The following is a 22,844-nucleotide window of genomic DNA, read 5'->3' as shown; positions in this document are numbered from 1 at the left end:
GTGCTGATGAACAGGGGAAGAGACGAGGGGGGGAGAAAAAGGAAGGGAGGCCTACTGCTGGACAGGGGGACAGGAAAGAGGTGCTGCTGGACAGGGGGGAGATTTAAAAAAGGGAGAAGGGCTGCTGCTGGATAAGGGGAGCAGTGAAGGGATGGTGGTGGACACAGGGAAGGTAAAAGGAAGGGAGAATGGGTGGACAGCCGAGGAAAAAGAAAGACAGAAATACAGAAAGCGGCTAAGGAGAGAGAGAGAGGAGAGAGAGAGAGAAAGAAATAAAGACAGACACACACATATATTCTAACACCCGTTAATGTAACGGGCTATAAGACTAGTTCATACATAATGGTAGTGACATGTACTCAAAATATTTCAATGAAAGTATCAATTACTCTCAAAAAAACAATTTTCAATCTCACAAATGCTCAGAGAAATGTAATCCTCCCAGGGACAAACCCTATAGGAGAACCCACCACCTAATCACTGCATATGTGTTCCTGATTGAAAATAATTTACAATATCATTGTAAGGGCTTGTAGTTTGACTTATACTGAATGGAGACTTATCTCAAAAAAGCATCGGGGTATCCCGAGTGTCAACGCAGACCACGTTTCGTTATCTTCATCAGGAGACCAATGAAAAAGAAGTTTCCAGACTTGAAGCAGACAGAAGTTACATTCAAAAACTGTCACCGTCCAAACTTTCTTAGCGGCCTTGCAAGGTACAGAAAGTCCTCCAAACTCTCCTTTCTGTAGGTGCAAGCGGCATGCTCAGGCCTGGGACAGGGAAAGAAACTGCATTGGTTTGCTGGTTTCAATTTAGAAAACGTAATGCATATGGAGAACTCACATTAAATTGACCTCTTCATATAAAGTAGTGTAGTTATCAATTTGGACATTTTAGGGCCCTTTTATGAAGGCATGCTAACTGATTTAGCCCACGCTAAATGCTAAGGCAGGGCTGCCCAAGTCCGGTCCTTGAGATCTACTGGCAGGCCAGGTTTTCAGGATATCCACAATGAATATGCATGAGAGAGAGATCTGCATACCAAGAAGGCAGTGCAGGCAAATCTCTCTCATGCATATTCATTGTGGATATCCTGAAAACCTGGCCTGCCAGTAGATCTCAAAGACTGGACTTGGGCAGCCCTGTGCTAAGGCATCCATTATATTCTATGGGTGCCTTAGCATGCACTAAATCGATTATCACACTTTAATAAAAGGACCCCTTTGTTTTAGCACAGGTTCCATTGTATGTTATGAGACCTAGTTATTAATAACTGTGGTTAACAGCATAATACATAGCAGTAGCCCGTATTGATAACTTCGTCCCAAAATCTCTTAACTAGTGTGTGTAAACTTTAACGTGTGTAAATGAAATTTTACATACGCAGAAATTTTTTTCCGAAAGGAAGAATGTTGAGAATTGGTAAAAAAAAAAACATATCTGAAATTGATCTGGAAACAAACTGAAAACGATTTCCATGCATATCCCAGATGCGGAGGGGGGAGCTTCAAATGGATCATCTGACAAATAGAGCATCTTTGGTTCATCACTGGTACTTTACCTGCGACACGAAACCCCCCAGCCAGGTTAAGCAGGTGAATCTACGAAAACTGTTCCCACAGTGGGGCGGAGGGTTCAGGAATAACAAGTCAGATGGGCGGGTGATAAGAGAGGAGCTGCAATGTGTGAAAGGTGAATTCTTGGCTCGTACGGCCTACCTCCTGTTGAATTCATGGAGTGCCCAGGCTGGGCCGGGCCCCAGGTTAGATAAGTGCAGCACAGTGCCGGGGTGGAGAGTTCCCACACTGTCTGCTTGCTTTTCTCACAGGTGGGGCTCGACTGGGACAGACGCCACAATGGAGCCCTGAAATTCCAGTGCGGCACACAACAGGTGCCCAGAAGCCTGGGGATAAGCACACAGGTGCAGCCCAATTAAAGAGCTGTTTTACTTTCTCCCATCTGTAACCTTTTTTTTCCCCTTAACATAAAGACAGTTTCTCCTGTGCACTGCAAGCTAGCCACCCTCCTAAACAAATCTTTTTTTGTTGTTGTTTGTTTATGGACACTATATAAAAACGTAAGGCTTTTTAAAATCTGTTTATAAGAAAAAAAAAATTAGCAAAGAATTGTGGTTCCCCCAAGCCCTGGTAATTCTACAGGAAAACAGACGGGGAATGACTGTAAATACCAGACCCCACCTACAAAACCGTTCTTCTTTTAAGTTTTAGTTTACCTAGTTAAATATTTACACTACAATCTTTGCATATTTATATTCAAACCTAAATATCTTTATTGCGTACAAAACATATTAAGACACTACAGAGAGACGTTTTCTGTTTCAGGTCCAGCCAAGAAACAGATCTATGGGAAAATGGCGTGAGCTGGATGCTTGCGCAGCACACTGACCCTTCGACAGAGCAGCTAGTGACTGGGACCTGTCCTGCAGCGCCAGCGCTGGAAAGATAGGGCACCGCTAGCCCTCCCCCATCTCCTTGCAGGGTCAATACTGAGTAAGAGCTTTAAGATTTGCTGTGAAAAATGAATCCCCTAGCCTGGTGGCGAAACAATTTAACTTCCGGCAAATCCTCCAACAAACAAAATCTTCTGTAATCTTTTTTTTTTTTTAACCATCCCTTTTTATTGGCTTCATATTTCAGGGTCTTTAAGCTGTGGGACTCTGTAGACAGTCCCAGTGCTCTAATTTACTGTAAGACATTTGCAAGAGTATTAATCATTCAGAGTCAAGAGCAGAAACCCCACAAGAAGAGAATCCGTATATGGTTTCTTATACTTTTGCATTATGATTTTTTTTCCCCCTTATACTCTCTTAACTTTGAAAGGTTATAAGCAACTTCTGAAGGTTTACTAAGAAGAGCCCTTAAAGTCAACAAGAGCACTTATCAGTTACAAAGCTCAGTAAATACTCAATCTTTTATGATTATTATTTTTTCATTTTGCACAGGGTGTTACAGCCAAAGAGCTCCCAAGTCCTTCCTGCAGAGACAAATCCATTCTGTTAGCTCCCTGTTGGGCTACACAGCTTTACACATATTGGAACGCTGTCTTGCAATTAGGTATTGTAACACCCTTTTCATGGTCTCCACCTTCAAGAACTTAACTGTTTACAACTTCTTCAGCATACAGTAGCAAAACTTATTGCTGGAGCAAAACATGGGATTAAAAGAGGAGAGACCTGGCTAGAACCACCAGGGAAACACACTGCAAAAAAGAACTGGGGATCGATGATGGGCTTACAGCAAAGCCCAAACGGCAGTCAAAGATAGAGTTCCAAAGTTTCTTAAGATCTCAACAACTGTCCCGTGCTTTTTTGCCACTGACTGTTTTGATAGAAGTGAATATTGTGGATTGCACAGAAGGCTCTCATTTTGCACCTGTAACAAAGCATTTTTAATGGTATACACAGATTGCATGACCCCTGAAGCAGGCTTTGGTTGCCGAAACACAGTCCCGTGTTGAGTCCTAGGTGTGCTGCCTTGTTGAGAAGTTAATAAACTTTGGAACTCTATATTTGGCTGCTGTTTGGGCTTTATTACAAGACCGTCTTCCATCTCTACTCTTTTTATTTTTTTGCAATCTTAAAAGAGGAACACTGGTTACCTATTTATTTATATGCTAGTCTTTAAGCCCGTTACATTAACGGGTGCTAGAATAGATGTGTCTGTCTGTCTGTGTTTCTTTATCTCTCTCTCCTTGGCCACTGTCTTTGTCCTTCTGTCTCCCCCCCCCCCCAAGCAATGCTGTCTGCCCCCAGCACACACCTCCCCCCAAAGCAGCCCCCTTTCCCTCTCCCTGTCTCTCCATGGCCCTCTTCTGTCTTCCCCCCAGAGCAAAGCTGTTTGCCCCAAGCACACCCCTCCCCCAAAAGCAGCTCCCTTTCCCTTTCCCTGTCTCTCCATGGCCCTCTTCTGTCTTCCCCCCAGAGCAAAGCTGTTTGCCCCAAGCACACCCCTCCCCCCAAAGCAGCCCCCTTTCCCTCTCTCTGTCTCTCCATGGCCCCTTCTATCTTCCCCCCCAGAGCAAAGCTGTCTGTCCCCAGCACACCTCTCCCCCAAATCAGCCCCCTTTCCCTCTCCCTATCTCTCCATGGCCCCTTCATTCTCCCCCCAGCACACCTCTCCCCCAAATCAGCCCCCTTTCCCTCTCCCTATCTCTCCATGGCCCCTTCATTCTCCCCCCAGCACACCTCTCCCCCAAAGCAGCCACCTTTCCCTTTCCCTCTCCCCCTGGCTCCCGGTATTGATTCGCTTCTTACCTTCCCTCCATCCCGGCGTCTTCTGGCCTGCTCCTCTTCAAAGCAGCCTGCGATCATGGTGATCGGCTTTAGCGAACCTCACAGGCCGCTCTCCAACTCGGTAGCACGTTCCCTCTGACGTGATCCCGTGCGTCAGAGGGAACGTGCTACCGAGGTTGGAGAGCGGTCTGTGAGGTTCGCTAAAGCCAGCCACCATAGCAGGCTGCTCTTTAGAAGAGCAGCAGCGGTGGCGGCAAGTGAGGGCAGGACAGGCTGCTCTGAAGAGGAGGATTGGTGGCAGCGGCGAGTGAGGGTGGGAGGTGTGTTCCCTGCCGAGAACGCGGGCAGGGACAGAGCTTGGCTGGCCAAGTGGTGAGTGAGGGCGGGAGGAGGGGAGTGGTCAGAATGTTCTCTGCTGCCGGGTTCTAAAATGGAACACGGCCACGGATCACACACCACGGCGGCAGGGAACATGAAACCCTAAGTGTGCATGTGCGCTTATGGTTTTATTATATAGGATTTTTGTATTTATATACCTCTTTTAGCCAGTTATCTACAGAATCTCTTTTTAAGATTGTGTGGAGCTCCGTGTTTTCTTAAAATTTGCTATTTTTGCTTAATGGAGCAAATTTGTTGGTATTATGGTTATGGCTTTTATTTTTTCACACTCAGCAATGATCCATCGACAGAAGGACTTTTTGTGCAGGGAATCTAGTAGTGTTTTGTTAAATGAACCTTCAATATCTGTTCTTTCTTGTGGAAAATACTGTAACAGAAACTCAACAAGGAGTTGAACAGCATCACAGGCTTTGTCATGACTATTTCAAGAAGACATTGAATGCTTGAGTGTTTGGAACGCCATGGATAGACACCAAAATATACGTGCTTAGCTATTAGCCCACACTAGCTGGCATTCTTGTCACTAGGGAAGTTGTTCCCAACCCTGTCCTGGAGGACCACCAACCAGTCAGGTTTTCAGACTAGCCCTAATGAATATGCATGAGAAAGATTTGCATATAATGGAGGTGACAGGCATGCAAATCTGCCCCATGCATATAGCAACCCACATAATATATCACTATAAACTTTATTGATATTTACATGTTTAAATAGCTAATAGTAGAGCTGAATGATAATTGGCCATAGTATCTACTGACTTCTGTAAGCAGAGCTTATTTTTCAGATTTGCACATTAAGAGTGAATGTCCATATCAGTTCTGCTCCCCCCCCCCCCCATCTAAAAAAAGACAGGCTAGAATTGGAAAAAGTCCAGAGAAGAGCAATAAAAATGACAAGGGGATGGAAGGACTCCCTTATAAAGAAAAGCTGAACAGACTGGGGCTCTTTGGCTTGGAGAGGAGATGACCGAGGCCCAGATGCACTAAAGCCAATGATCGTCGCTAAATCTGTTTTAGCAGCTTTAGCGATGATCACATTTGCCAACCGGATGCAGAAAATGGCTCATCGCCTGGCTTTCTGCACGATTGCTCATTCCTGATTAAGCTGATTAATATTAAAATACCATATAAACTAGATCAGTGATTGATGCTTTAACTGTGTTCTTAACTATATCCATGACATCCTGTTTGTTTGTCTACATAAGAACATAAGAAGTTGCCTCCACTGGGTCAGACCGAGGTCCATCTCGCCCAGCGGTCCGCTCCCGCGGCGGCCCATCAGGTCTGCGACCTGTGAAGTGGTTTCTGCCTATTTCTATAACCTACCTCAAGTTATATCTGTACCCCTCTATCTCCTTATCCTCCAGGAACCTATCCAAACCCTCCTTGAACCCCTGTACAGAGTTCTGGCCTATCACATTCTCTGGAAGCGCGTTCCATGTGTCCACCACCCTCTGGGTAAAGAAGAACTTCCTAGCATTTGTTCTAAACCTGTCCCCTTTCAGTTTCTCCGAGTGACCCCTAGTGCTTGTGGCTCCCCACAGTTTGAAAAATCTGTCCTTATTCACTTTCTCTATGCCCTTAAGGATTTTGAAGGTTTCTATCATGTCCCCTCTAAGTCTCCTCTTCTGTCTTGGCTGTTTAGATTGTAAGCTCTTTTGAGCAGGGACTGTTTTCTTCTCTGTGACTCTGTACAGCGCTGCGTGCGTCTGGTAGCGCTATAGAAATAATTAGTAGTAGCAGTAGTAGGAGCTTGACTGGCTTAGGGCAAGAGGCCCCCCCCCACTTAACCAATACCTGTGGCACGCAGGAAGAGGAAGGGCAGGAAGGGTTAATAGATCTCATAATTGCTGTACGGTGCGGCTGAGTTAGCAGCCCCTGAAGATGCTCTGAATGGGTTGCCAGAGAGATTGTCAGCCTTGCTGGTCCCATAATGTGCTGGGAGATTACTATCTGTACTGCACTTGATAAGGGTTGGCTTGGGTATACTCTATTTTTAGCTGGTGCATATTAAAGTGATAAATTTGATGCTTTCATGGTTTCACCCAAAAAAGCTTCTGTCAGGTATTTCCACAAGATGAGTGTGGTGTTTGGTGTATTCTGTTATTACTTTGCCTGCCTCACTGTGGTGCTGACGGGGGGGGGGGGGGGGGGGGGTTGAATGCAGTCTGGGTGTGATGGTTGGAGGGGTTCATAGACAACGGCGTGAAAGACAAAAGCGCGCGCCGACAATTGAGCGCAGCGCGGAGGTGTGCGCCGCACAAAATTACAGTTTTAGGGGCTCCGACGGGGGTTTTTGTTGGGGAACCCCAACAGTTTATTTAATAGACATCGCGCCGGCGTTATGGGGGGGTTTGGGGGGTTGTAACCCTCCACATTTTACTGTAAACTGAACTTTTCCCCTAAAACAGGGAAAAAGTTAAGTTTTCAGTAAAATGTGGGGGGTTACAACCCCCCACAACGCCCCCACAACGCGGCGCGATGCCTATTAAGTAAAGTGGAGGGGTTCCCCCCACGCCCCCCCGTCGGAACCCTAAAACAGTAATTTAGAGCGGTGTGCGCCTCCGCGCTGCGCTCAATTGTCTGGGCGTGCCTTTGTCGCGGCGCGCTTTTGACCTGACACCGGTTGGAAGAGCTCTAGGTGAAGTGTCAGGGCTGCTAATCGGTTAACGCACTTTAGTAAAAGAGGGCCTATATCTTTCTAACTTGGTGTTATTTTATGCACGAGACGTCTATTACGATCTCTGAATGATAATAGGGTAACTGTTCCCCATATTTCGAAGGCCCATCTTGCCTCAACTAGAGATTGTGCATTCTTCTATCTAGTTCCATGGCTATGGAACAGTTTGCCCGTAGAATTGAGGAAGGAAGAATCGTATATAAATTTTTAAAAGACATTTAAAAGCACATTTCTTTCAATTGGCTTTTTTAAATTGAAGAAATGAGTATTTATTTTTAATAACATTTTTGGTCTGTATTAATTAGTTACTTTTTATTATTGATATTTTGACTGTTATGGAATATTATATATTTAAAAAAATATTTTTTTCTTCTGTTCTTTACTTTTCTATTATGTATGGAGTTCTTTTCGAAACGGTTTTGTATTATGGTCTGTAAACCGCTTGGATCCTTTTTGGCTATATACGCGGTATATAAAGTTTTTAATAAACATAACTACTTCCTGAAAGGAAATGGGAAGAGGGGATGATTTCTGTTTCAATTGCTCCCAGCGCCACCACTACAATAGTCCAGGAATGGAAGATTTCCGACAATGAACCTCAGTGGGTGTCGTCTGCAAGCAGAAGCCTGCCAACTCTCTGTATTCATAAACAAGAAAGCAGTCCAATAATGCTTGTTTTTCCCAGTTATTGGTGGAGCACTGACGTAACCATTGTTGCACGCAAGCCTCAGAATTATGGAAATGCAAGCGTTATTCTGATTGCTGCTTAGGGCTGCCAACTGGCCACAGCTTTGCCTGACAGGTTTAGCCAGTCATGAGTTAACTTTGTTTGCACAAGGACTGATTTCTTTATTGATGCCCCAAAAAATAAATATAGGCTGATTGAAAAGTATTAAGACTATTGTTTTGGTTTTTTTAAAAAGTCAGAATCAGATGACTCCACGTGACCTGAACATTTTTCTTTTTCAAAGTAGCATCCTTCAATATTCAATTTATTTTTTGCAGTGTTTCAAAAATGATTCAAAGACATGCAGTAAACTGTTTTGAGCATCACTTTTAGTGCTGCGGCTGTGCTGTTTTTCACATCATCATCTGAAAAGAACTTCTTTCCATGTAATTCCCTATGCTTGCCAGGAGGCACGAATTTGGGACATGAAACAGAAGGGGACAACAGGGGCGTACCAAGGGCGGGGGGGGGGACTGCCCCGGGTGCAAACATAAGGGGGGTGTTCCCGGCCATGGAGTCATGGTCCAGGAACTTCCCCTTCTCACGGCCCGGCCCCAAGGCTCTCACCCTTTTCTTCTCTCCTCACCCTTCTTTCCTGTCTGGTCAGATGCCGCCAAGCTGAAAAAACTGCCGGCCTCAGCAGTGATTTAGTGACGCTGTCCGTGGCTCCCCTTCCTGCTTTCCATGCCTGCCTGGTCTTTCTCAGTGATGCAACTTCCTGTTTCTGCCCGGGTGGACCGCAGCAGACAGAAAGCAGGAAGGGGAGCAGCGGGCAACGTCACTGAATCACTGCCGAGGTCGGCAGTTTTTTCAGCTTGGCGGCATCGGATCGGACAGGAGAAAAGGGTGAGAACATGCTGGGCCTGGATTAACTGTTTTTTAAAGTGCAAAGTGTGGGTGGGGGGGGCATTAAGAAGTGCTAACTGGACTAACAGGGTTTTTTTAAAGTACAAAGTGGAGAGTTTTGTAAAAGAGAGAGGGGGGTGTATCACAAGTGAACTGAGTATTTCAATGTCAAGTTTGGCAAAACAAATAATGACATTTAAAGGATATTTGTCAGAAAATTGAATCGGAACATGTACATGGAAAAATCAGATTAGAGTATCAGGAGGTTAAGAGATTGCGGCAGAAATTCCAGCCAAAAACAAAACCACTGTGGAGAAGATGATGTCCAAATGATTGGGTCCTAGACATTTCATCATGTGGATTAATTGACTGTAAGAACATAAGAATTGCCGCTGCTGGGTCAGACCAGTGGTCCATCGTGCCCAGCAGTCCTCTCATGCGGCAGCCCGTAGGTCAAAGACCACTGCCCTGACTGAGTCTAGCCTTACCTGCGTACTTTCTGGTTCAGCAGGAACTTGTCTAACTTTGTCTTCAATCCCTGGAGGGTGTTTTCCCCTATAGCAGCCTCTGGAAGAGCGGTCCAGATTTCTACCACTCTATGGGTGAAGAAGAACTTCCTTAAGTTTGTACGGAATCTATCCCCTTTCAATTTTAGAGAGTGCCATCTTGTTCTCCCTACCTTGGAGAGGGTGAACAACCTGTCTTTATCCACTAAGTCTATTCCCTTCAGTATCTTGAATGTTTCAATCATGTCCCCTCTCAATCTCCTCTTTCTCTAATCTCTCGCTGTACGGCAACTCCTCCAGTCTCTTAACCATTTAGGTCGCTCTTCTCTGGACCCTTTCGAGTAGTACCGTGTCCTTCTTTAAGTATGGCGACCAGTGCTGGAAGCAGTATACCAGGTGAGGTCACACCATGGCCCAGTACAGCGGCACGATGACCTTTTCCAATCTGTTCATGATCCCCTTCTTAATCGTTCCTAGCATTCTGTTCACCCTTTTCGCCGCCGCCACACATTGCACTTCATCATCTTGTCAACCAGTACTCCCAGGTCTCTTTCCTGGGGGGGTCTCTCCGAGTACTTCCCCGGACATCCTGTATTCGTGTATAAGATTTTTGTTACCGACATGCATCACCTTACACTTAGCTGCGTTAAACTTCATTTGCCATGTCGTGGCCCATTTCTCGAGCGTGTTTATGTCACGTTGCAGTTCTTTGCAATCCTCCTGTGTCCTCACTACTCTGAAGACTTGCACGGTTTGTGTCCCATGTTTGGTGATTTTGTGTAGGATGGGACGGGGAGGGCATCAATGGGAACTCCACTAACTTGTTACAAGAGGATGTTACTGGACAGACTTTATGGTAGATATCCTGCAAACAGGATGGTTGGATAGGCTGGAGTGAGCTGGAATGGCAACTTCAGCATTTGGAACCTAGGACAATACCAGGTGGACTTTACAGTCTATGACCCAGAAATACCAAAGAAGAGACAAGTTAATTTAATCATATATTTTTAATGAGTATAACTAATGGGCAAACTGGATGGACCGTTATCTGCCATCATTTACTATGTTACTACTATGTAAAATGTGGCATCAGGCAAGGATGCATCTTGTCACCTTACCTGTTCAATCTCTACAATGAAGCCATCTTCAGAAAAGCAAATTTGGAAGAAGAGAGCATTGGCTTCAAAGTTGGTGGCCAAAATATAAACAACCTGTGCTATACAGATGATACAATGCTCATCACCAGCAGCAAAGAAGACATGCTGTACCTACTGAGAAAAGTCAAAGCCGAAAGTCATAACATGGGATTAGATCTGAATATAAACAAGACAAAGATCATGAACACGGACAATGATGACGATTTTGAGCTTGAAGGTGATAAAATAGAAGTTGTAAAGGATTTAAGTCTCTTGGGTTCTTTTATAAACAAAGAAGCAACTAGCAGGAAAGAAATACTGCGCAGAATAGCACTTGGTTGATCTTCAATGAAGGCTCTTGACAAAGTATTCAAAGGCAAGGAAATAACACTCTAAACAAAGATCAGACTTGTCCACGCACTAATTTTCTCAGTGGTCAATTATAGATGTGGAAACTGGGACACTACAGAAAGCAGACAGAAGGAAGATTGGCTCATTTGAGCTTTGGTGCTGGAGAAGGACTTTCCGCACATTGTGGACCCTTAGAAGATCTAACAAATTGATTCTAGAAGAGATCAAACCAGCTATGTCACTGGAAGCCCAAATGATGAAGTTACAACTGTCTTATTTTGGTCACACCGTCAAAAGAGAAAGATCATTGGAGAAGGACATCATGTTTGGGAAGATTGAAGGAACCAGGCGAAGAGGATGACCTGCAACCAGATGGCTGGAAACTGTTGAAAACAACCATTAGGATGACTTTGGAGGACCATACCGGGCTAGCACTATATTAAAAAGCAAGGCATACTGCATTTATTAACCCCCTTTATGAAGAGCGCCACCCAAGATGGTGTACAGGAGGTACAGCATGATATAAAACTTACAATAAGAAAATGTAATCAATGAAGTAAAATTGAATCCTAGTAATATGACTTACATGATGCAGTAGCTGAAATATAAACACTAAACAGTGCTATAAACCAATATTATAACAGAAAGGAAAGGGTATGGGATTTGATGTGCCACCTTTCTGTTGTTACAATCAGAACAGTTTACATATTATATACAGGTACTTATTTGTACTAAGGCAATGAAGGGTTAGTTGACTTGTTGAACCCAGTTATTATTAATACTATATAACAGCTCATGAAGAAGAGTGATAAAAAAGATCCAACATGGGAGAAAATGTGAGCAAATATTACGTATATGTTATAAAGTGAAACCCCAGAAGTAGAGGAAAACTGTACAGAGAGCTATATCTCCCACAACTCCATCCGCATTCTGCTTTTAGATGGGGGGGGGGGGATGTCTTTCTGAAATTCCCCCTCCTAGGTTTCTGTTGCTGTCCTGTGGGGTACTGTGAAACTCCTGCTTTTGGTATCTCTCCTCCTCCTTGTCACACAGGATTCAAATTCTAACTGTCAGTTCCCAACTGCCATTCCTCACAGCTACAGCTGAGGTGTTGGCAGACCTCTCCTCCTCTAACGACAGCAAGGGAAAGGGAGGAGGGGGAGCAACCGCTTCTGGAACATGGCAGGGTTGCTTTTTTATAACCTTAGATGCCGGCTTTACCATCTTGGTTGCCAACAAGGCATGAGTAGGATGGGAGGAACAGGTGTGTGTATGTGGGATGGAGGGAAATTTGGCTGCTCTGCAGAGACTGAGGAACTTTTTGAAGCACACCCACACATTGCCCCCCCCCCCCCTTTGTAAAAAAAAAAAAAAAAAAAAAAAGGCCAATGTTTAAAGAAGGGGAGGGGGATCTAAGGCCAAGAAGGTTTGTCCCAGTGTGGTTTCAGCCTCTGCAGCTGTGTTCCTTCCTCTGGCTTGTTGGCTGCTTTCCTCCGCCCTCTTGCCTCTCCCAGTCTTAGCCTTGCTGCTGTCTGCCTGCTGACTGAAGCTGTCATTATCAGCTCAGTAAATCTCTGGCACTGGTTTTTATTGAATCTCTGCCTGAGGGGGGACAGCCTGTAAAGGGTGAGGAGAGCAGCGCTTTCCCACGCCTCAGCCACGCTGCCTGGACTCTCCCAGCACATTCCAAGGCTGCCAGCACTCTGCAAATGTTTGCAGAGCCTTGAACAAATAGCACACCTTTAAAGGGACAAGTAGGGGCTGTTTTCTTTCCTTCTGTGAACATTGTGCTGTGTGTGTGCCTGCGTGTGTACCGCCCTGCTGCCGGTCTGCCTTACAGTAGCACCCAGCACAGGCGGACTTCTTTCTGGGGTCCTCTATCTGCTCTTTTGGCCTTAGCGATCCATTTTCTATTTTATGTTTAAATCTGTTTTTATTAAGAAGAAAAAAACAAACAAACCACACACCAACAAATGCAAAATGGCAGACAAGAATTGAAATTATACAAGACAGGGCCCCCCCCGCCCCCCAAGAGGACTGGACTCTGATGTCTTCCTAGGGTACAAAGGCACCCCTACCCTTGACACCCCCCCAAACGGTTCATAGACAAAATCGCGCGAGACAACGGCGCGCCGAAAACTGAGCGCAGACAACTGAGCGCAAGGTTGACGGCGCGCCGAAGAAAAGCACTATTTTAAAGGGTTCCGACGGGGGGGGGGGGGGTGTTGGTGGGGAACCCCCCTATTTTACTTAACAGACATCGCGCTGGCGTTGTGGGGGGTTTGGGGGGTTGTAACCCCCCTCATTATACTTGAAACCAAACTTTTTGCCTGTTTTTTAGGGAAAAAGTTCCGTTTTAAGTATAATGTGGGGGGTTACAACCCCCCAAACCCCCCCCAACGGCAGCGCAATGTCTGTTAAGTAAAGTGGCGGGGTTACCCCCCCACACCCCCCGTCGGAGCCCTTTAAAATAGTGCTTTTCTTTGGCACGCCGTCAACCTTGCGCTCAGTTGTCTGCGCTCAGTTGTCGGCGCGCCGTTGTCTCGCGCGATTTAGTCCCGTCACCCCCCCCCCCAAACAGACCCCCCCTGCTTCCCCACCCCCCAACCCCTCCCTCTCCCCTCCTCCCAAATCCAAGAATCAAGGTCAGACAGGCGGGGTAGGATACAACTGCTATTTTCTATTTTAAATCCTAACATATCTTATTTCAGATATATTTGCATTATGTTTAGAATAGAAGATCATTATACTTTAGCCACACCTTCATTGTTAGAAACAAATTTAATTTGGCAGCTGTGCTGCAGCTCTCTGTGCTGTATTCATGCTTATATTTATCAGTATGGGATGCCTTCAAGAGTCTCTGAAAATCTGTTTGTCTGTGCAGTATTCATGCATTATGTTTTTCTACAGAGCAGATGCCAGTACATATAAGAACATAAGAATAGCTTTACTGGGTCAGACCAATGGCCCATCAAGCCCAGTAGTCCATTCTCACGGTGGCCAATCCAGGTCCCTAGTAACTAGCCCAAACCCAAGGAGTAGCAACTTTCCATTCAGAATCCTAAAGAATAGCAAGATTCTGTAACCCCAAAGAGTAACAAAAGATTCCGGAACCCCAAAGAGTAGCAACATTCCATGCTACTGATCCAGAGCAAACAGTGGCTTCCCCATTTGTCTTTCTCAATAACAGACTATGGACTTTTCCTCCAGGAACTTGTCCAAACCTTTCTTGAAACCAGCTACACTATCCGCTCTTACCAAAGTAGCTAGAATTGGGGTTTTTTTTTTGGTTGGCTTGAAGTTAACATGGGTGGGTGCTAGGCAGTGTGGAGGATGACATCACCTCCGCATCTCCTCTCACTTGTTCTTTTGCCCCCGACAGGATGGGCCTGACTTCAAAATGAAGGGGGCCACAGTCCACACAGACTCACCCATGGCTACAGCCCTGGATTTGATCCAGCTCCACTCTTCCGCTCTCTGTGCTGTGCTCACGATTTAGGTGTATCTGCATGATGCTGACAAAGATCCAGTCCACAGCTGCCTGTGCTGTGCTCATACTGCACATGTACAAATGTCCCCTGATCCCTTAATTAGAATGAAAGGCAAATGTTAGTGATTTATTTAAAACCCAGTTTTCATGAAAAATACTTCCAGTATGCAGTCACTCCTTTATAAATATGAGTGGAATCTGCTGCATTTGGGCCGGATAAGGAGGTTTAATGTTTATTGTTAGCTTCTACCGGATACCGTTACTAATGACTGAGATGTCAATTCAGAGCGGTTTGCATGAAGTTCTGTAGAGGTATTGCAATACAGAGTTGTTAATATCAGCATAAATATGGTATAATCAATCAATCATCCTACTTATGTTACCAGTTCATCGATCGTATATGTATATACAAACCGTGCGCGTTATACGTGTGAGCGCGTTTCACAACTTTTTTTTTCAATTCCGATCGGCAACCCCCCTGCGAACCGGCATCCTCCCCCCCGCTCACGTCACCCCCCTCCCCCGCGATCCTACATCCCCCCCAGCACCGCAAAACATCTCTTACCCGATTGGGCACCGGCACCAGCACCAATGCACAGGACGTGCCAGTGCCAGTGCCCGAAGATCCTCCCTCGTTGGTTTGGGCTGGGCTGGGCGGTGCGGTGCGGGAGAGATCCTCCTTCTTCCTGTGCCGGGCTGGACTAGGCTTTGAGCATTTGTGCATGCTCAAAGCCTTCTGGTCTCGCTCTCTCCAAGATAGTCCAGCCCGGCGCAGGAAGAAGGAGGATCTCTCCCGCACCGCACCGCCCAGCCCAGCCCAGCCCAAACCAACGAGGGAGGATCTTCGGGCACTGGCACTGGCACTTCCTGTGCATTGGTGCTGGTGCCGGTGCCCAATCGGGTAAGAGATGTTTTGCGGTGCTGGGGGGGATGTAGGATCGCAGGGGAGGGGGGGTGACGCGAGTGGGGGGGGAGGATGACAGTTCGCAGGGGGGATGCCGGATCGGTTTGAAAAAAAAAAGTTGTAAAATGCGGGTAAGCGAGCGGGGGGGGGGGGGGAGGATGCCGGTTCGGAGTAGGCGGGAGGAGGTTTTAGCATGCACGGTATACGCGTGTGCGCGCTATATTAAATTTTTTTAACATAAATTTGTGTTCCCCGCGCGCTATACCCGTGTGCGTGTTTTACACGGGTGCACGGTATATGGGTGAAAATACGGTATATGTTCATACCAAATCAATCATCCTACCTATCTTCATCATCTTCCTGCCTCTCAGAACTGGGATGTGATCTACCTGAGAAACCTTCCCTAAGGCAGGCGATAAGAGGGATTTGGACTCCATTCCAAAGATGCAAGGAGCCAAGGAAGGTCAGCCCTGGATCCTGGGTCTTCCCTTCCCACCCCCCACCCAAACCTCTCTTATTGCAAACCCACTCAATGGAGAAAACAGCAATTCTGCAGCAGTGACTTTCCATTGCTTGACAGCTGCAATGACAACAGATTTGGACTGACTTCTTGGCTCTCCCTCTCAGCTGCAGCCAGATACAGGATATGGTCCTGAGCCAAACTCCGCTGCCTTTCATGACCTGGGATACTGGTGAAGCTGTAACAGCGGGATCTGGATAGGCCCTGATGTCTACCTAAATACTCAAACCCATCACTTATCCCTCATAACCCCTAACTTTTTAGCTTACCCAAAAACAACACTTCAGTCTCCTAGTTGGTATAATTAGCCGCAGCTCAGTTTATTAACATAAACATAAACATATCAATTTCATTACATCCTTAGCATCATATAATTGGCTCCTCCCGAGCTACCCAATAAATTTGATTTATTCCCTCGACCCTGCCACCACAGCAAGGGTCAGAGGGGTGGCATGTCCCTCATGCCCCATTTCCGGGTCACCTGACCCACCAGGTATGGCTCCCCGCCGTCCCAACGCTCATCACCTAATGAGCCCCATGACCCAGTAGCTCGGGAAATCCGCTCCCGAGCTACCAACATCAACGCCCTCCAGCAACGGGTGGGCAGGTGGGAAAAGCCGCCCTGGAGGACCTTAGAAGGAGCCGAGTCCTCCAGGGTTCAGCCTTTAAGACCTCGCCCCCACGCCCCTAAGCCAATCAATTTAAATTCTTAAGAACAGACAGGCCCCATAAGCACATAAGCATGGCATCTGCCGAGTCAGACCATAGGTCCATCATGCCCAGCAGTCCGCTCCCGCGGCGGCCCCCCAGGTCAATGACCTGTAGTGATCTATTACTCAAGAGCATTTTGTCTTATATAGTAACCCTCTAATTGTATCCCTGGATTCCCTTACCCCTCGCCCAATCCTTTCCTGCTTGCTCCAACCCCCTTCCCTCCAATAATTAACCCACCCCCCAGCCGATGGGAGACACGAGGGCTCTCCCAGCCCCGTGTTACATTCCGCCCATCGACACAGGGGTCTCGGGCTCCCATTTTTCATTAACCAGATTTCTCTTAAAGATACGTCTCAGACGGTATTGGGGGACCCATTTTTCTGGAGCCTCTCTATTCCCTCATACTCCCTACCCTCACCAGATTTAGGGAGTCTCCCTAAGTATCCAGCCCTAGGACAGACCCCCCTGAGTGACATTCTGAGATGGTGCTCTGGAGATAAGTCAGAATGACCTTTTAGGTCATTTTTAACCGTGATGGTAGCGGTGGCATAGCCAAGACCTGATTTTTTTTTTTTTTGGGGGGGGGGCTTGAATTTAGTTTGGAGGAGCATAAGGTAGTGCAGATATTGGCATCACTTTTATTTATTTATTTTTTAAAAAAATTATTACTCGCTATATCCCACAATTCTATGTGTGTTACAAAGCACATTCACAATGAAATACATAAAAGCAAAAACAATACAATAACATCCTAAAATCTAATACAGAAACGTATAAACAACAAAACACACTGGAGAAGCAACAGCAGCTGTGCAGAAGAACCTGTCATGGAACCCATCGCATTTCTACCACCATACAGACAAATGTGGTCAATGTCCCCAAAGACAAGTTTCTCACTTTAGAGCAGAGGTTCCAATAGCAAATAAACTAAAAAAAAAAAAAGAGTGAGAGAGAGAGAGAAACCATTTGCTCCCTTTTCATACTGTGACAGCTTGCTGGATTTTCTCCCTTGTTCTTTTTTGCCAGGGCAGCAGCATAATAATACCTGTTCTCCTCAAATTTTCTTGTTCGGTCTTAGAGACACAGCAAGGGAATTCAGCACTCAAAGGGAAGCTTCATTGTTGTGCCCCGTGAACTGTCAGGCTCCCCTGCCTGAGATTTTTTTTTTATATTTAAGCTAAAGAATTGGAAAAGTGAAGCCCTGCTAGCGGCAGAACTTCTGCTGTATATAGTGGGTGTGCTCCCAGCATTCGGAGGAAGAGTTGTGCCATTAGCGTGGGGCAATGGGCACTCACTACCAAGCCAACGTACAATGCAGCGAACACCACCTCTGGAGAAGGTGTTGTCTGCCGTGTTAGCACTTTAATGATACCTCCATAACTGCAAGGTGCACAGCCAGGCAATTTTCTGCCCCCCCCCCCCCCACCTATTCTGAATTTCTTCATTGGAGGGCCATATACTAATGGTTAGTCTGTGCTAAACATACTACATACCCTATCTGCAGTAAGACCCACAGGAATAAAAAGGACCCTATAACTGATAAATGACCCCCCTCGGTGTTTAATGGCCCAGTTAACAAGTTGTTAACAGGGTGCATTAACTGGTATTAAGCAGCTAACAGTTAATGTGCATTAAACACTTAACATGGAAAAGGATTTGAGCCCTGCTTCTCAATGGATGTATGAAAAAATCAAAGACTCCACAATCCAAGTGAAAGGTTTGGTCTTCCCCCTCGAACAACAAACATTAAAAATACTGGGAGTCACTCTAGACAAACATCTATCGCTAGAAAATCACACTGATCTTACTGTCAAGAAATGCTTCTCGGTGCTCTGGAAACTGCGCACCATAAAAAAATACTTTGATGACTCCTCTTTCCGCCTTCTGGTACAGTCCTCCGTTCTTAGCGTACTAGACTACTGCAATGCCATTTATTTGAGCTCCACAAAGAAAACCCTTAGGAGGCTAAAAGTGATCCAGAACACTGCCGTCCGCCTCCTATTCGGCCTGAACAAATGGGACCATATCACGCCTTTCTACCACCAACTACATTGGCTCCCTTTCGAATCCAGAGTCCTATTCAAATTCGCCTGCTTCTGCTACAAAACAGTTTTTGGCCTATTACCTAGATACCTCAATCACCATTTCACTCTGAATCTCACCAACAAGAAATCCTGCAGAATCCAGTTGTTCGTCTTCCCATCCCTAAAATTATGTCATTTCAAAAGATTTCTCGACAAAACCTTTGCTTACCAGGCGGCTAAGCTGAACCCTTGGCTCGCCCAAATGAACTCGAGGCCCCCTCTTACCTTAGTTTTAGAAAACTTCTCAAAATGCACCTCTTCCACGAACAGGTCTTTTAATCCCCCTTGCCCCCTGCTTCTCCCCTTCCCCAAAACGCACCTTTTCCGCGAACAGGTCTTTTAATCCCACCTTGCCCCCTGTTTCTCCCCTTTCCCACACTCACCCCGTTCCTTCCGCTCTCCTACTTCCCCCCCGCCCCCGACTTGATCTCTCTCTCGCTATCTCATACCTTCCAACCCTACCTTCTGTATTACCGTTACCTCTGCTAAATCTCGGTCAAAGAGTTCCCACGCCCCCCTATTCATTGCCTGTAACTTTGTCAAAATTTTGTAAATCCGTGTGTCATCGCGGATCTTAATTAACGGATGTGAACCGCCTAGAACTTTATGGGTATGGCGGTATACAAGAATAAAATTATTATTATTATTATTATTATGATCACACTGCAGAACCACTGACTGTCTAGATATGAATCTATTTAAAAAGAGGTGCTGCGGGATAGGAATGAGGTGCATTAGCACAGTTAAGCATGTGTGTGTGTGTGGGTGGGGGGGGTTGGATCTCAGGGTTCATAGTCATTAACACGCAAGACAAATGTGCGCAGACAAAGGCATGCGGTCAGATGCGTGCAAGTCTGTATAGCGCAAGACAATAGCGTGCAAGTCATAGCGCAAGACAATAGCGCACAGGGCTTTATAACGCATGACAATAGCGTGCAAGTCATAATGCAAGACAATAGCGCGCAGGACTTTATAGCGCATGACAATAGCGTGCAAGTCATAGCGCAAGACAATAGCGCGCAGGGCTTTATAGCGCATGACAATAGCGTGCAAGTCATAGCGCGAGACAATAGCGTGCAGGGCTTTATAGCGCATGACAATAGCGTGCAAGTCATAGCGCAAGACAATAGCGCGCAGGACTTTATAGTGCATAACAATAGTGTGCAAGTCATAGCGCGAGACAATAGCGCGCAGGACTTTATAGCGCATGACAATAGCGTGCAAGTCATAGCGCAAGACAATAGCGCGCAGGACTTTATAGCGTATGACAATAGCGTGCAAGTCATAGCGCAAGACAATAGCGCGTAGGACTTTATAGCGCATGACAATAGCGCGCAAATCATTATAGCGCAAGACAATAGCCCGCAGGAATTTATAGCGCTTGACAATAGCGCGCAGGACTTTATAGCGCATGACAATAGCGTGCAAGTCATAGCGCAAGACAATAGCGCGCAGGACTTTATAGCGCATGACAATAGCGTGCAAGTCATAGCGCAAGACAATAGCGCGCAGGACTATATAGCGAATGACAATAGCGTGCAAGTCATAGCGCAAGACAATAGTGCGCAGGACTTTATAGCGCATGACAATAGCGTGCAAGTCATAGCGCAAGACAATAGCGTGCAGGACTTTATAGCACATGACAATAGCGTGCAAATCATTATAGCGCAAGACAATAGCACGCAGGAATTTATAGCACTTGAGAATAGCGCGCAGGACTTTATAGCGCATGATAATAGCATGCAAGTCATTCTAGCGCAAGACAATAGCGCGCAGGACTTTACAGTACATGACAATAGCGCACAAGTCATAGCGCAAGACAATAGTGCGCAGGACTTTATAGTGCATGACAATAGCGCACAAGTCATTATAGCACAAGACAAAAGGGCGCAGGACTTTATAGCGCATGACAATAGCGCGCAAGTCATTATAGTGCAAAACAATAGTTCGCAGGACTTTAGTGCGCAAGTCCTAGTGCACAGGACTTTATAGCGCAAGGTAAATGTGTTCAGGTCTATATTGTGTTGCACGCATTTGACTTGCCACCGGATCTCAGTACCAGAATTTCAGGAGTAGGAGATGGTGAAGTGCAGGAATAAAGTATGTTGGCAGAAAAGGAGTGAGGGGAGGAACTTGTACTTTGATAGCAGGGGGTAGTGCAGAGCATGAATGAGGCACATCAACAGTGATGTATGTGGGGCTCTTATAGGGTGTATCACAATCAATCAATCACAATCCACTCTTCTATCCTGAAAATACCCCAGAGTTCTATGTGGCTTATGTTAAGATCCCCAGGAATTACAACTTTAAACAGAATAAAAACAATTCGTGCATTGCTCAAACACTAAGGTCCCCTTTTATCAAGCTGCACTAGAGGTCTTTAGTCTGTAACATCCGGATCTGGATAGTCCCATCATGTTGTCATTCTCCCTCCTTTCCCTACCCCATATTAATAAAACAACACACCTTATTGTGGTAAATAGCCGCAGCTCTTTATTATATCACATTAATCCATAAATACATTTACATAAATTAACATTATTAACACATTGAACCTTAATTAACAATGAACCTCAGCAAGCTCATCCCGAGCTACCCTGTGTAACAGTACCTTTGCCCCCGACCCCGCCACCAACAGCAAGTGTCTGAGGGGTGGCATGACCTCATGCCCCTTTAACCCGGGTCACCTGACCCCAAGGCACGGCTCCCAGCCGGCCCACCGCTCATCGCCGGATGAGCCCCAGCACCCAGTAGCTCGGGAGACCCGCCTACCACACCACGAAATCTCAACAAAGGGAGGGAGGGCGGGACAAAAAGATGCCTTGGAGGACCTGCAATGAACTTAGTCCTCCAAGGCTCGTGCTAAACTCTAATTGAAACGCCCCCTTTTTACCTACACTATCCAATCCCTGCCTCTCCTTTTGGCGCGAACCCCTCCCCTTCTTCCATATCATTCCTTCTAACGGTTCTTCTCTACCAACCCTCCCCCCCCCCTTTTCCCCTACCTTGCCTGCCAGCAACACACGGGCCTCCCAGCCCCGTGTTACTCTCCGCCCTTTGAGACCAGCTCTCGGGCTCCTTCAAACCAGCGCAGTAAATGCTCTGATGCTCATAGAATTTCTATGAGTGTTTGAGCACTTATCTCATCGCCTCACACAAAAAACCTTTAGTGCAGCTTGATAAAAAAGGGGGCGGGGTGTAAGTCAGGAAGTGTGCACAATGTCTGTCCAGAGCAAATTTTACAATGTTTTTGGGCTACTGTCAATACCGTGAATCCACGAGAAGGTGCTGAAATGTTCTCAGCCCAACCAAGAAGAGAACAAGGTGGATAGGGTTCAATCGATGATCTGAAACAATGTCAAAAACCACAGAATTTTGTTTCTGCAAATTGGCACTTCACAAAATAAGATAACACTCTTTTCAGTTACAGTGGGAAAAATAATGCTCAAAATTTAGGAAGTTGGGTTGGTTGGGCTGAGAACTTTTCAGCACCCCATCATATGTAATAAAAGCGAGCCAAGTATAGGACAATCAAGCCATTGTGACATCACTGATGAGGTTGGCTCTTATTGGTGGAATGAGGCATTATGACATCACAATCTCAGCTCTGGTTACCAGAGACTGAAACTTTTCAGACCTCCACTGGCTATAAAGATAATATCATTAGATAGAGTGGGAGCCCACCAGGACAGTTAGGGAACAAGCTTGAGTACCTGAATAATTTGCAATCTGCATAGAATTGTAGGATATGAAGAATATAAATGATTAGAGAAAAAAAAAAAGAGTCAATATCACTTTAATTAAGAAACACAGTAGATTTAAAAAAATACTGGATAGATATCTTCCCTTTATTGCCAATGCTGGAAATGGAGTTTGTTTGGTGTCAAAACTATCAGAACACAAGAACGTTTTTGTTACTGTTGATGTAACGACGGTTTCACAATAAATACTCAAGTCTTTGTTATTTGTCATTCAGAAGCTTACCACCTGTAATTGTTACATTAGTAACAAAATCCAGTCTCTTTCTGTTTAATACTGTTTTGTCATCACACACAGTTTTCTAGCCGTCTTGAACATTCGCTATGTGTAATAGATACTGTTTCTATTATTATGCAACCTTTTTTTTTTTTTTCTTCCTGCTCCGTTCCTTTGATGATGTCACCATCCAATGTCTGCAGATGGCTGTGTATAACCCTGATCAGACACTACACTGTGGCATCGCCAGAGAAATCA

The 22,844-nt window shown here is 45.7% G+C and overlaps 1 long non-coding RNA gene across 1 annotated transcript; it reads right to left on the bottom strand.

Annotated features, from left to right (window-relative positions):
- Positions 1-652: 652 nt before the first annotated feature.
- Positions 653-21,683, bottom strand: LOC117348828. Its single transcript, XR_004537053.1, has 3 exons — positions 21,617-21,683; positions 14,331-14,484; positions 653-773 (listed from the first exon to the last, which is right to left on the bottom strand). It is a non-coding gene; the product is annotated as an uncharacterized LOC117348828 (long non-coding RNA).
- Between the last annotated feature and the right edge of the window lie 1,161 nt (positions 21,684-22,844).

The sequence above is a fragment of the Geotrypetes seraphini genome, chromosome 15, assembly GCF_902459505.1.
Source record: "Geotrypetes seraphini chromosome 15, aGeoSer1.1, whole genome shotgun sequence".
Lineage (NCBI taxonomy): Eukaryota > Metazoa > Chordata > Amphibia > Gymnophiona > Dermophiidae > Geotrypetes > Geotrypetes seraphini.
Note: the sequence above shows the minus strand (reverse complement) of the source record. Positions and strands in the feature narration are given on the sequence as shown.